The 15,976-nt window shown below is 35.8% G+C and overlaps 1 protein-coding gene across 1 annotated transcript in view; it reads left to right on the forward strand.

Annotated features, from left to right (window-relative positions):
- Positions 1–297: 297 nt before the first annotated feature.
- Positions 298–15,976, forward strand: part of LOC113402332 (1-phosphatidylinositol 4,5-bisphosphate phosphodiesterase epsilon-1-like) — a 174,427-nt gene continuing 158,748 nt past the window's right edge. The window contains exon 1 of the mRNA XM_064219756.1: positions 298–416. The gene's annotated coding sequence lies outside the window, so the exon portion shown is untranslated. The remainder of the gene's footprint in view (positions 417–15,976) is intronic.

Below are 15,976 nucleotides of genomic sequence, written 5' to 3' on the forward strand. Positions count from 1 at the left end.
TTAATTTCATCTTGTAAAATTCCTACTTAAATAAAGTATATTTAATTTGACTTGTCAATCAATCGAACATTACTTCTGTCGAAGCAAAACGGAATACTTTAGATAACTTCGAACAAAAACCACAACCGCCCCCAAAACAAGCATTAGAACAAACACGTGCCAACTCCTGAACGCTTATATTTTCTCTTACCCAAGTACTATAAATTTCGCGTAGCAAAAACGTTACCCCACTTTTGTCGACACCGACACAACTATATATACCGAGTTTGTGTCCACTACCTCAGTCGATGACAGCGCTCCGACGAGGGCGGGCGTCTGTTGATAAGCAGAGTCGGTTCGCGATCTATTAAAAATGATTTTAATCAATTAATATATTGTTCTGTGTTGTGCTATGTGAAACTGTACGAGATTTTTTGGTGAGTTGATTTTTTTTATACGTTTCGTGTAAGAATTTTTAGTGATCGGCTTTTGTATGAGGTAAGGGTATTATTCTCGCGTTGGAAGTTTTAATAATATATTGTTTGAAGTGAAACCATGTTGCTTTTAAATTAAAAACGAAAGAAAACTCGTCTTGTGTTTACGTGTTGTCTTGCTATTCGTATATCTTAAGTTACGAATTCAAATAAAGTTTGTTTTAAATTTGTGACATAATCTCGGAAAGAAAAGGTTATGAAATGATTTAAACATAAAAGACGACTAGGATATAATAATCGGTTACTATTTTCACGTATCTTTCATCATGAAATTGTCTCGTAAAAACTTTACACCGACATTATCTGAAATGAGCTCAGTAGATTAACTAGTGAATATCTTACCGGCTTTTCTGTACATAATCCCTATTCCCTACTGTTTAACTTTGAGTACAACTAAACTGATAAAATAGGAAAATGTACATTACTAGCTACTCGCCCCGGCTTCCCGCGGATACAATGAACGTCAATATATGTATTTTAGGATAAAGACCAAACGTAAAAAGAAAATATATTGTTTGTTTCGGCAAGGAAAGATTAAATTCTTGTTTTTTTTCTATAATATGTGTGTCTTACATAAATAAATCTTTATCTTAAGCCACTCTGCTTACTGATGAAAACCGTATTAAAATCCGTCGCGTAGCTTAAAAGATCTAAACGTACGGACGGCGGGAAGCGACTTTATTGTATAGTGATAGGCTATTCATAATTATCGGTATGAATTGCAATCAACTTGTAAGTACCAACGAGAAAATTACAAGCTCAATAGTCAACTCAAATTACAACATTACTTAAATATAATTTCTACTATGTCGCGCGTGATATGATATATGATACGATAAATACGCCTTACAATATTTTATTGATGTTTTTTTTTTTGTATTTATATATAAACACACAAAGATAAAATTGTTAATTACTTTTCGTCTCTATTTGGTAAATATTGAAGAACTTTAATGTTCGAAACACATGAATTAATGTATTATTTACTTAATATTAATAGAACACATATTTATTGTAAGTAATATACTATTGGATTATATAAATGATAAATGAAAACACGTCTAAGAGATATGACCCAAAGGAAAGGCTGTGATGTTTCCTTTAAGATAGATGGATAGACTGATAAGCTGCCATATTTAATATAAAATACGAAACCAATCGTCTTCCAAAATGACACTTTATTAAAGTAGGTGCTCAAAAGCACTTTCGAATCGTCCTATTTCAGACATATGTCAGTTGAAATTGAACAAACTGATTCGAATATGGAACCGGAAACAGCCGCCAATTAAATGCAATCACAACAGTGTTTATCTTGTATGGAAATCGACGAAAGCTAACTCCATGCATGCTTATCATCGACTAGCTGAACCTGTGGCTTTGTCTGCGCGGAATTAATAAAACTTTACCTATGGCACACAAACCGTCACCCACCATTATAAACCCCCGTGAGGTGAATTAAAAAATGTCCTTTACCGCGACTAAAACTATTTCCATAACAAATTTCCTCTAAATAGGTTCAGCGGTTTAAGCTTGACGAGGTGTAAGATGGAGTGGCTATTGCCTTTATAATATTAGTACCGATAGCGTAAACGCATTATTCAGACTGTATAGATTCTTATAGTAACGTTTCACTCGTCAATATTTCTTAACTTGAGATTTAAATTTATTAGCAAAGTTAAAACAAAACTAAAGCGAAGTAAAATATTAATATTTCTAAAATACATTATAATCGCCTCTATCTCAGTAGCGATTTGAAGATGACCTTGAAATTTAAACTCTGTAGTAACTCTGTTCGTGTCAAAGTATTGTATAAAAGTCATTCCCATTTAAGGATTCAAATTTAATAATTTGGGCCACTAAACTGAAGCCATTAGAATAAATCAATAAGTCTAATTGTAAAGATACTACTAGTTCGGAATATAGACTAACTGGTAGAGCCAGCTAGAGACAAATTAACTCTTTCTCCCCCATCAAATTATATATCAACTTATGGCAGCATAAAAAGTATGGGTTCACCCTCATATATTTCCAAAGCTGTATAATCTGTAGACTAATATTATGACATATATATTTTATAATATTAGTCTACACTTGCTTATCGATTGTCAACCCAAATACTACCACCCGTTCGGAAAAGATGCTCTGACCCAAGAAGAACCGGCGAAAGAACCTTAGGGATTTTTTTTTAATTTGTGATTGTTTAAATATATTTAATATCAAACAGAAATAGCTAGGATTCCATCGTTTAATTCCGAAGGTATCAACCAGTAACTCAAATCACGATCGTGAAATGTCAAAACTATAACAATAAAAGGATACACGAATCAGAAAAGTACATCACCGTAAGTCAACTTCACGAGTGACATACGGAGTGAGTTCTTACGTAATAGCTGCGGGTTCCATTTCCAATGTCTAAGCGCTTTATATTTACAGAAAACAGATAAGGATTCACAATGTGCGGCGAATAAATTGAACCTCGAACGCGGCGCAGCGTTGTCGTCGCTACAATTGTGTTTCTGCTTTTACGAATCAAAACTTGTAACGATGGTGTTTATTTATAAAAGAAAGAATGCCGTTGTTGCCGAATGTTTTTTTTCTACATTAATATATACTTTATTCAAGTAGGCTTCTACAAGCACTTTTGAATCGTCATTTAACAAATTATATCAAGTAAAGCTACCACCGGTTCGGAATGTAGATTCTACCGAGAAGAACCAGCAAGAAACTCAGTAGTTACTCTTTTTCAACATCTAATACAGTCATGTTAGTTAAATACAATTATATATGTATGTTATGTCTCCTGCCTGGAAGTCAACAAGCATTAACTCCGCGCTTTTTATCATCAATACAATATTGTATCGAATAATATGCCTTCTTTACCAATGTATTTTTTTACAAATGATTTGAATTTATGAAACGGCAAAGTTAAAAATGTCTGCGGAATTTTAGTATTTTATATAGTTACGTTTGACAAACGATCATTCAACAACTTGATTACATAACATAGTTATATATACATATATTATGAGTAAAAGTGAAAAACCATCCCAAACGAGCTTGTACAGAGCAACCACCAAGTAAAATATTATAAATAAAAATTTTACGTTTAGTCTCTATTCGTTGATAAATCATTCATTTGATTCTAATGAAACTCTTAAGTTGCTTGAGAAGATACTTACCCTAATTTTTTTTTGTTAATATTATTTATTCATTATAAACATTCCATATAAAACTTTATTATACCGTCGAGACGCCGGGTAAGGAAGTAATTTCTATAATGAACACATAACAGCAACTTCGTTACCTATAATCAATGTTTACGGGTTGTTTAACAAGGCTGTCCTTTTCTATCTAACGTTAGATCAAATGTGATGGAAAGACACAGCTGTATTTAACTAAGCACCGCTACACAACCTTCATAAGATTTATTGTATTTCTAGCCTGCGTGATTCAGAATTGTTGTATATTGAACCATTTATCGGTAACGGATTGTAGTTTAAGGAATCAATTACTAAATATCAATTTATTATATACGAGCGATTAGGGGGCAATTTGTTAATAAGTCAAATTATATGATATAAATATCATTTGTATACCCCTATACCTATATAGGAATTAGGAATTATATCGCTTTCTAATCATGAAAAAATATTTAAATTTCTATTATTCGTTTTGGAGTTTACCCCGAGATACAAACAAACAAATTTTACCTCTTAATATAAGTATAGACTAAAAGCTTGTAGCAATTCAAAACGCGGTGCTTGTAAACTCAGCCTGGATCGTCCATTCGCCCAACCTGTCGCCCTGAGACTCGGTCTGTCCGCGCTGGCCACTCCGAAATCCCTACAACCATTTACTTGTGTAATAAGTACGTAAGTTTATATAACCTTATGTATTTAAGTGCGTGTTTATTTCGTAAGGGAGTATAAGGTAAAGTTTTGTACAATAATAACTAGGTGCTTGTACCGACTTCGTGTGAAATGAGCATTTAATTTTACTAGTTTTTAAACAAATTCTGGATTCCGGTCAATCTCATTTAATCACCGGTTTGATCGGAATCTAAATTAAGCAACTACCCACAAAATAAGACTCGAAATTTCAATTTCATAAAAATCAGACTGATTGGTACTTGTTGGTAGACTAAGTGCGTAGGTTAGATTCAATCACCAAACAGAAATACTTATTTATTGTGTTCCTGTTTGAAGGGTGAGTCAGTGTTACATATAAATATTGGATAACATCACATACATCACTCTGATCCCAATGTAAGCAGCTAAAGCACTCGTGTTTTTTGTTACGTATATCTCAGGCATGAACTAGTTGTGGCGCGTCAGGACACCGTAATACTCTACCGTCTCTTGGGGGTCACGGGATCGTTTCGCGTGTTAGACTACATGAATTTTTTTTTATGATATCGGTAGGCGGACGCCCGAATGGACCACCCGATGGTAAGCGGTCACCACCGCCCATAGACAATGGCGCTGTAAGAAATATTAATCGTACCTTACATCATCAATGCGCCACCAACCTCGGGAACTAAAATGTTTTGTCCCTTGTGCCTATAGTTACACTGGCTCACTCACCCTTCAAACCGGAACACAACAATACTGAGTACTGCTGTTTGGCGGTAGAATATCTGATGGGTGTTACATACCCAGACGGGCTTGCACAAAGCTCTACCACCAAGTAAAATAAGATATATTTCGATTTAATGTACGTACCAACTAGTACTATCTTATTATTAATAATAAACATACCTTTTGTTGTGTAAATATTTCCTACACTAGTTATAATGAGCAATCCCGAGAGGCGCAAATAAAACGTTTTATTTCTTAGATTATTTATTAAGAACAAGAAGTAAAGGAATTACATTTATCCCACGAACTAATCAGCCTGGTGTCTGCTGCTCGAAGCGTGAGCCAGATGTAAAGTCTCCTTCGTACTCGGTGCCGATGGTTGGCAGCAACACATCGGTGCTCTTGATGTTGCAACTCGTACGATTCCCACGTTATGTGTTACGAGGAATTATTGAACTCACGGCGATCGCTTTTGTGGTCTTTGTGTTGTATTCCCCAGAATGCTCGAGTAAGGTGTTACGAGAATTCTCGAATGTGGAGTGTCGACGGGAAATATATTACGAAAAGTATAGATCGCTGAGTTATCAATACTCTAGTCTAGTGTAATTATAACAGACTTAATATCAAATTATTGTTGTGTTACAAGTACGAACGATAGTAGTCCAAAGCCTCGTACCTGGGTGTATCGGATCGCTAGATGATTCGTATAAAATTGAGTTATTTTTCTATTCATTCCAACTTACAGACTTCGGGCTGTTACTGAGAATTTTTCGAAGGAAAAGCACAATAACATTTAATCGGCCCGACCTGTAATTTGAACCGGGAATCTCGGGTTATGTGCCCTTATATCAAGCCCCTAAACTAACGAGGCAGGCCTTTTAATAATAAAAATAATGATTCCTATATAATGCTACGACATCCATCGAAAATGACCCAGTGTTTAGAACGCGTGCATCTTAACCGATGATTTCGGGTTCAAACCCAGGCAAGCACCACTGAATTTCATGTGCTTAATTTGTGTTTATAATTCATCTCGTGCTCGGCGGTGAAGGAAAATATAGTGAGGAAACCTGCATGTGTCTAATTTCAACGAAATTCTGCCACATGTGTATTCCACCAACCCGCCTTGAAATATGATCCAAACCTTCTCCTCAAAGGGAGAGGAGGCCTTAGCCCAGCAGTGGGAAAACACAGACACAGGCTGCTAATGTAATGTAATCCATCGACAAATTGGTCACCTGTTCATGAGATCGAGTGCAAGGAGCCCGTACCTGCACTTCTTTCTCCATCACTCACGTAAACCGATGGGAGGGAAACGCCACGACCGACAAATGGTTGTTAAACGATTAAGTTTACAACGATAGCACACATTCAACATTACCGCGTTCGTCTTTGGGTTATTTTTTTACATTTAAAATTGTTAAGGATTTAAATTTGACTTACAAAAAAACTTTGACAGAGATGTGTTTTGGTCGTTGAACTTTGTACTTCTACGGGAATTGACGAAGAGATAATCCTGTTTATAAATGCGAAAGTTTGTGAGAAGGTACGGGTGTTTGTTACGCAAAAACTACTAAAAGGATTTTAATGTAACTGTACAATAATATAGTTACATAAATACATCAGAATAACACAAAGTACACAGCATGTAAATGTTTGTACAATATAGCTGAGCTATAAGTGAAAATAAAAAAATCAAAATCAAAATATACTTCATTCAAGTAGGCTTTTACGAGCACTTTTGAAACGTCATTTTACAAACTATATTAAGTGAAGCTACCGCCGGTACGATTATAGATTCTACCGAAAATAACCCGGCAAGAAACTCAGTGGTTACTCTTTTTCAACATTTAAAATACAAGGTTATGTTAGTTAAATACAATTATATATGTATGTATATAATATATCCTGCCTGGAAGTCTACAAGTATTAACTCCAAGCTTTTTTGTCATCTATCTAACCTTGTATAGAATCATCATCCTCATCCTCCTGCCCTTATCCCAATTTTACTCGGGGTCGGCGCAGCATGTCTTTTTCTTCCATACTTCTCTGTCTGACGTCATCTCACTAGTAACGTTCTTTCTAACCATATCGTCTTTCACACAATCCATCCATCGTTTCTTTGGTCGTAACCTTGTATAGAATAATATGCTTTTTTATAATTAATTTTTTACAAATGATTTGAATTTATGAATCTGAATCAGGAGTCGTGCTATACATAAATCTAAGGTTAGTTTATCTTTAATCTTACTTCGATTGGGATGTACTATACAAACACATAATAATTCTATACATTTAAATTGCAGTAATAGATTTACATGAATCCGAATAAAAAGGACCAACACGTGTTTAAAAGCGCTGTGTCGTGAGTACGGCGGGAGAGACCGCGTACTATGTTGATTAGGTTACCGAGTCCGCTCGTATCTCTTATTAAAAGGAGTGCGGCGTGCGGTAGACGTGAGCGATCGAAATTGAAGGTTATTGAAATAATACGTTAAGGGAAACCGATAAATAAATATGTAATAATAATAATAACGATTTATATACTAGTTGTCAACCGCAACTTCGCTCACGCTTTATGAACTGGTCGTCGGGTGTTAGGAGGAAACCGGTAGCCTTATCCCTTTGATTACAGTTGAAAAACACTTAAATTATTGTAGGGAGGACAAAAGTCCTTCCTTGTGGCGTCCAAGCTTGCTTCATACCAAATTTAGTCGAATACGGTTCTCATGGTTTAGGCCTGAAAGCATTAGAGGTATTTGTGTGCAGAGGCGTTTCACATGCAAGACGCTAGAGAGCGGCGGTTGGGAGACTTGACGGCACAAGAGAGCGTCAAGGCGTAATCTGTCTTATACTCAACACGCGATGATAATACACACACAGGCAAACACACAAAGAACAAGCCTAGAATCCTTAAACAGCTTTCAATAAAAGGAGATTCAGTTATGAACGCTTTTAAATAAAAGCCTCCAGTCCTATCACCAGTCGATTCAAAATGGGGCGTTTATATATTTTATAAATGTTTTGTTTATGACTCGGTATATACTTTATTTGTGTATCATATAATCTACTATCTATTATAACAAATCTAAGTCAAGTTTCCAACTCCACAAAGTCAACAAATCCCTCTTGGGTAAAATATTCGTTTCATTTAAAATTCCACAGATACTTTTAACTTTGCTGATTAATAAATTCAAATCGTTTGTTAAAAAACATTAATGAAGAAGGCATATTATTCAATACAAGATTATATAGATGATAAAAAAGCGTAAAATTAATACTTTTTGACTTCCAGGCAGAATGTATTATATATAATTGTATTTAAATAACATAACTTTGTATTTTGAATGTTGGAAAAGTGTAACTACTGAATTTCTTGCCGGTTCTTCTCAGTAGAATCTACATTCCGTATCGGTGGTAGCTTTAATATAATTCTGTAAAATGTCGATTACAAAAGTGCTTGCAAATTACTATTGTGTGAGATTTTATAGATACTTTTACTTAAAAATTAACTTTTTTTATGGCTTTAATTGGCGGATGAGCATAAGGGCCATCTGATGGTAAGTGATCACCACCAGTCATAGACAATGGCGCTGTGACAAATATTAACCATTCCTTACATCGCCAATGCGCCACCAATAAATTATATTATTAAAAAAAAAAATGCGCCACCAACCCTGCGTACTATAATACTATAACCTGGGAGTACCCTGCCGGCCTCGTTTGTCTATTTAGTGGTATATATAACCGCCGATCCCTAAGTTCAAGTTTCATATGCGGGTTCGAAGGTGAAAGCTTACTACGAATAAAACCTCAGTAACCCCAGTAACACTAACAGTAGTATGGTTAAAAAAAAAAAAAATATATCCCGCTGAGTTTCTTTCGCCGGTTCTTCTCAGGTCCGAGGTGCTAAATTCCGAACCGGTGGTAGATTTTTGACAATCAATAAACAAGTGTAAACACTTCTATATTGAATAAAGATTTTTGACTTTGACTTTGACCCAATGTACGTGTTACATTACTTTTCTTCGGACTACACGTAAACCTCGTCTGCGCTTGAATCTTTCTCTTTTCCGTAATCCAACATTCCCATCTTATTACGAAATTGAAGGCAAAAACTGTAAATATCTGTTAGTCCGTTAAGTCGAGCAGCCGTGACCAAGTCAGGGGATGTCTACGAATCATTTCCCGCTTGCACTTTGATATTTTATCAAATCGGAAAAAGCTAAATTCGTTACGTCTGAAACGTAATAACGTAATAAATTCAATAAAAAAAATCAAGTTACTCCAAAAATTGAGTATTACACTAAAGGAAGATTGAATCTTGAATACACTTCCACTTTAGGTCTTAGTTACTTCGGCTTTGCGTTGGGTCAAAATACAAATCTACTTTACTTGTTTCCGCGCGTGTAAGGGACCCTTTGACCTTTTTGTACTCCCTGACAACGTCATCGGTTGGTAAACTTATCTTATGGTAATTTTTTATAAAAAAAATCATGCCCTGCTAATGTCTATGATTAGTGATAACCCCTCATAGTGCTGTATGTAATTTTACATCACCAATGATTCACTTAACTTCAAACTAAACTATCACTGCTTGGTGGTGGAGTACGTGATGTGTGTGTGGTACCAACACAGACGGCACAAAGCTCTACCACCACTTAATTTGAGTATTTATAGTATATCTTCGGATTCAGTAGCTTACCAGCACGGAGAGTAGTGGTAGGCAGTGGCGAGAACACGTGGTTCTTATCCGATGCGACTTTTCCATCTCTTTCCATCACCACCATCACCATCTCTCTCTCTCTCTCTCTGTCTTTCTGTCTCCTCCAACGGTGATACGGTTTTAGATACTATTATTGGAACTTATTTTTTGTGATTGTATTTATGTTTAATTCTTGTCATAAAGCCGAGATGGCCCAGTGGTTAGAACGCGTGCATCTTAACCGATGATTTCGGGTTCAAACCCAGACAGGCACCACTGAATTTTCATGTGCTTAATTTGTGTTTATAATTCATCTCGTGCTCGGCGGTGAAGGAAAACATCGTGAGGAAACCTGCATGTGTCTAATTTCAACGAAATTCTGCCACATGTGTATTCCACCAACCCGCATTGGAGCAGCGTGGTGGAATATGCTCCATACCTTCTCCTCAAAGGGAGAGGAGGCCTTAGCCCAGCAGTGGGAAATTTACAGGCTGTTTATGTTATGTTATGTTATAGAATTGTTATCAAAGATTGTTATTTTTTTTTTCATATCCATACGTCTGAGTAGATTTGTCGGATAGATTTTTCGTTCATATCTCTGGTATATATTTGGCTTTATTTTTGTGTCCGTGCGTTTTTATGATTAATGATAGTATCATACATGTGACATATAAACGTGTTATGTTTTACTATCTAATATATTAAACATAGTATAGCACTAACGGCACTTAAATTAAGATAAAGACTGAGAAAATTCACGTAAAGAATCACCGTTTGTCGCGCCCAGGTGACCTTGAATATCTTAGACGTAATGGCGCTGCCAAACTACACTTAGTATACAATTTTCATTTTGTAAGAAATAGAAGCAGACATAAAAGGCAATAGAAGATCCAAAGGCCAGACTGATAGGCATATATTCGATTTACTAAAACTACGTTGCAACATTTTTATCGGTTTGGGAGATTTGAACACATTAACGAATCGTTAATGTTAAACTTGATGGTAGGTCTCTGTGTAAGTACAACCAATACTTAGTGTTCTTGTGGTCCGATTTGAAGGATAAGTCAGTCAGTGTAAGACCTACGACGGATATCAAATATATAAAAAGTAACTACTTTAAGTAAGAACTTGAATAAAGAATATATTGATTTTAACACAGCGTTAATAAATGTTTAAAACATTCTATATCCACAGTGTGGCAGCGCCATAACGGCCAAAACTCAGCACTGAGGAAGCGAAGAATAATACAAAGTCAGCGACCGGCTTTATGATAAATATGACGAACTCTTTAAAAAAATATTTATCCCATAATTGCTATTGATTGCTAAAGCAGTATCAGATAAAATTCACGCCGATTTCTAACTTATTCGCTTCAAAATACAGAATAAACTTCTACGTACCAATAATTTAAATTCAAATCACGTACATTGACATTCGTCCCTTTCTCTCGTATGGTAAAGAGAGGGAGGCAATGGATTACGTTCGGTAAATTTGTCGATACAAAAGAATTGAATCTCTTTCTTCGTTCTGTTACGTCCCTACAATGATAGTATTAATAATGATTAAGCAACTTTAAATTTCTAAACAATTACATTCTATTAACAAAAGTTCAGTTCGATTTTGATCGCGGGGTTCCGCGATATGGTTATAAACACTTGCCGAGTTTCCTATCCGATAATTATTTTGTTCAAATTTATTTGTACTAAAAAAATATTCTTTTTTAAAAAGACTCGAGTTTTTCTCGTGATAACAGTTCGTTTACACGTCGCTACATATTAGCGCCAAAGATCGGGCCAATGTCTGAATGGAATTGACGTTGCTTGTAGAGAGTTCACCGATGGCGTGGATCCAGTTCAATCTGCTGAATTTCTTGGCCTTACTGTTGATGCCAAGTTGCAATGGGTCCCCCGTATTAACGAGTTGGCGAATAGACTGAGTTCTGCGGCATTTGCGGTCAAAAAAATTAGATTATTTCCCGATTTTAATACGGCTCGCTTAGTATATTTCAGTTACTTTCACAGTATAATGTCTCACGGTATTATGATTTGGGGATATTATATTTGTGCTGCAGAAGAGGCCTATTCGCGCAATGTATAACCCAGAAGCTAAACAATCATTGAGGTATAAATTTAAAGAAATCAAGATATTAACTGTCGCTTCTCAATATATATTCTGTAATGTTATGTATGTTCGGAAAAATATTAACGATTTTATGGGAAAATGTGATTCTCTTAACATTGGTACAAGGAACTAACACACACTTGTTACTTCTGTTACTCGACTGCATAGAATCAGTAACTCTTGTGGGGCAATGTATACGGTTCTACAACAGGGTCCCAGTTTGAGTTTGAGTTTAGTAACTACGTAAGTGGACAGGCAAATGGGTCAACCATAAGTGAGTGGTGACCAACACTTGTAGACATTGGCGCTGTAAGAAATATTAACTATTCCTTATATCGCCAATGCACCGCCAATATTGGTCACTAAGATGTTATGTCCCTTGTGCCTGTAGTTACACTGGCTCAATCACCCTTCAAACCGCAACACAACAATACTGAGTGCTTCTGTTTGGCGGTAGAATATCTGATGAGTGGGTGGTACCTACCCAGACGGGCTTGCACGAAGCCCTACCACCAAGTAAAAGTTTTAATTGTGCTCATTTCGTTGCTAAGCAATTCATCTGATTGTGAAGTCCGATGAAACGGATCCTTTGTTGAACATACTGTACAATCATATTATTTTAATCTTCGTTAATAACATTGATTCTGAATCGGTAAGACTTTGTCTTGGCAGTTGATCTTCTCGATAATAATTCCTCAAACATCAATAATAATAAAAAAGTATTCAAGACAAAATATTGCAGACGCTGAGTGAACTATAACTTACATTACAATAGAATCAAATAGAAAACGAATTAAAAAATAAAGAAAAAATAGAGACACAGAGGAAAAAGGCAAAACGAACAAACGATATGGCGGTGGATTTGCATATTTAAGATGTAAATAAGTTGGTATCAATGTGGAAAAAAAATGTATTTTTATAACAACCAATTTAAAACCGAGTACAGCACAAGTACATGTACAAATTATGCCACATGTGTATTCCACTAACACGCATTGGAGCGTGGGGAAATATGCTCCAAACCTTCTCCTCAAAGGGAGAGGAGGCCTTATCCCAGCAGTGGGAAATTTACAGGCTGTTAATGTAATGTAAAAAAAAAATACACCAAAGTAATTATACAATTGAATTGTCATCAACTAACACACAATCCATTATTTTTCATTTCAATATGACGAATAAGAAATAAAGTTACATTTAAAGGTTCTGAAATGTTTTTTTCTTGGAACGAAACAAGACGATTGTTTAATTGTAATGTTTTTGTGTCTCACGCATTTACAAAGTATCCGATATATTACGTTACAGTCAAATTTTACTAGTGACTAGTGAATCAAGAGTATTTTTATTACATTTTATTCTACTTGCGAGAACTCTCCTTCTCTTTTCTCTGAAGGAAGTTGAAGTATAGAAACAATGCTGCTGCCTCAAGATTTGAACTTGAATTTGAGAAGAGCCCTCATTGGAGTTTCGTTGGATATTTCATATAACCATACACTAATACCAGGGGGGTGTACTGGTATATTTTACAGTAAGGCCTCGTTGGTCTAGTAGCTAATTACCACTCCTGAGGTTCAATCCCCAGGTCAGGCCGATAAAAAGTAATTGGGGTTTGTCCAAAAATTCTCACTAATAGTCTGGAGTCTGGATATTGGAAGTTTATATAATGCCGTACTAAGGAAAGCAAGCAAAGCCCTCGCCCGGCTTTTGAACTATATTCGATCGTTACACTATAATATATTCCGAATGGTTGGCTGGTCCTTTGACATCGGAAATTGGTTAGTATGACATATCCATAATGATATTAAATCATAAAAAAACATAGGCACCTGCGAAATAGCTACTAAAACCCGTGTATTACTTGTATTACTGAGATACACCTTGTAAACTTCGACAACACGCTTCGAGGTATAAAATAATCTAAACTGTCATCAGTCAATATTATTTTTAACCAATTTTCCCAGCCAAAAGTAGATCAGACCGATACACGACCCTGATTGTAACATGTACAACATCAAACAGAATATAGTATATATTGAATTAAATGATTCGTGAAAACTTCGGCTTACACGAGCGGCTTAACGAAGGGAACGTCCCTTAGTATCAATACTTTGTTTTGACCCAGCTTGGAGGATCAGTGAACTAGAATATATTCTTATTTTAAGGCATTAATGGCAAACAAGTCGGAAACTCGACTAATGGACCGCCTTAATCTGCATCACTGGGGGCCTGCAGGTGCTTTGCCGGCTTTTAAGAAATGAGTAGCCTTTTTTCTTGAAGGTTCTCAAGTCTGTTATATTTGGCACTTTAAGAAATGGTAACGTAACGTAACGTAACGTAACGTAACATTTCTTACAGAGACTGTATATATGGTTGGTGGGGCCATTTATTAATCAGTATTTCTAAAATAAATTTAAATAATTACAAACTTTGATTTATGTTCCACATGTAGTGTATGTACGGCCATGACTCTGATTTTTCTTGACGCTCTCTCTTACCGCCACGGCCCCTCTCGCCGCTTTCTACTATCTCATGTTATTGTGGCGCACATAGTATAAACGTTGCTGTATAAAATATATATTTATTGTAACATCCATATTTAAATCATAAATTACTAGTCTCTTTTAGTTCCCCCGCGTGTGAGCAACATACTACGGAGACGTACGTAACAAATACATCCCACACCGTAAATTTTCCCAGGTACGATATAAATAACGTCCTATTCCAGAATATAATCTATCTCTGTTCCAAGTTTAATCCAGAACCGTTCAGCCAATCTCGTGTGACTGACTTACAAACACCCATCAAGACTTTCGCATTAAAGTATTAGTAAGATTTCAACAACAATTAATAATAATCCCACATCGGGCGCCATCGGGCGGCCGTATTGTTTTTATCAACATTAATTTTATTGATTCAAATAATTTTAGCCAACGAAAACAGAGCAATTAACTTTTATATAACAAATGTAATGTTATTAAAAATATCTAATTGTATGAGAAACGAGCTTTAAGACACCCCCGGGGGCCGCGGTTTACTTGAATTATTTGTAACTTGGCTGTCGCCGCCCACCTCTTACGCTTAATATTAGCGCGAAACTTTGGTGTAATCGAAATATATATACAAGGTTATTTATGACGTGCAAATAAGCCGGATGCTCAATAGTCACCACTTTAAACATTGGTACTTAAGAAATATTAATTATTACTTACATCACCAATGCGCTCTCAGCCAGTTCCACAGGCTCACTCACTCTATAAATCGGAACACAATAATACTAAATAGTGTACAGTATATGTGATGAGCGGACGATCTTAAGAACTTTCCTATCACCAAGTAAATTTCCAGCTGCTGGACTAAAACCTCTACTTTGAGGAGGTTTGAAGATTATTCTACCTTGATCTTCATTCAAGATTCTAGTCAGACACACACATATTTACATCCGACACATATTTCCTCACCATGTTTCCCTTCACCAGCAAACACTAGATATGTATAATATCCCACACATCTATGCACGTGAGAAATCAAGCTTTAAAGAAAAGTGACTGATATTGACATGATGTTTTGATGTCTATCCTTTAAATGAACTTAAATTTTTAAAGTCAATTTTGCAAATCACTTTCCGCCTTTTCACGATCGTGTTCTGCGATGAGTTCCGAGTTTGTTTTTACAGAATACCTCTCTTAGTGTATTGACCTATACCAGAGTCATTACCCGTGAAATTACCCCTAAAATTCAGTATCCTTTTACCCTTAAAAAGATGGAGAGGTCAAATCTATAATATAATAAATAAATCGTCCTTTGTCCTTGTTGCTAATCTGTAAATTATTTCGCTGAAACGGCATCACATTCAAAACGTCCTAATTGCCAGTATGTTGTTACAATTATAAACTTTATATATGGTGAATCAAGAACGCATTTATAACGGCGAATGTGGATTTGTTTCTCGTCTTCGCTCAACCAATTATAATGAAAATTCGCATACATGTTGACAGAAAGGACATAAGATACCTAACCTGCCCCCCTCACCTCTCAGACGCAAGCGAAGGAAACGATCTCCTCGTATCTATTTCGTACAATTAAAATTATTGAAGAGGAATTTT

This window comes from Vanessa tameamea, chromosome 29 (genome assembly GCF_037043105.1).
Source record: "Vanessa tameamea isolate UH-Manoa-2023 chromosome 29, ilVanTame1 primary haplotype, whole genome shotgun sequence".
Lineage (NCBI taxonomy): Eukaryota > Metazoa > Arthropoda > Insecta > Lepidoptera > Nymphalidae > Vanessa > Vanessa tameamea.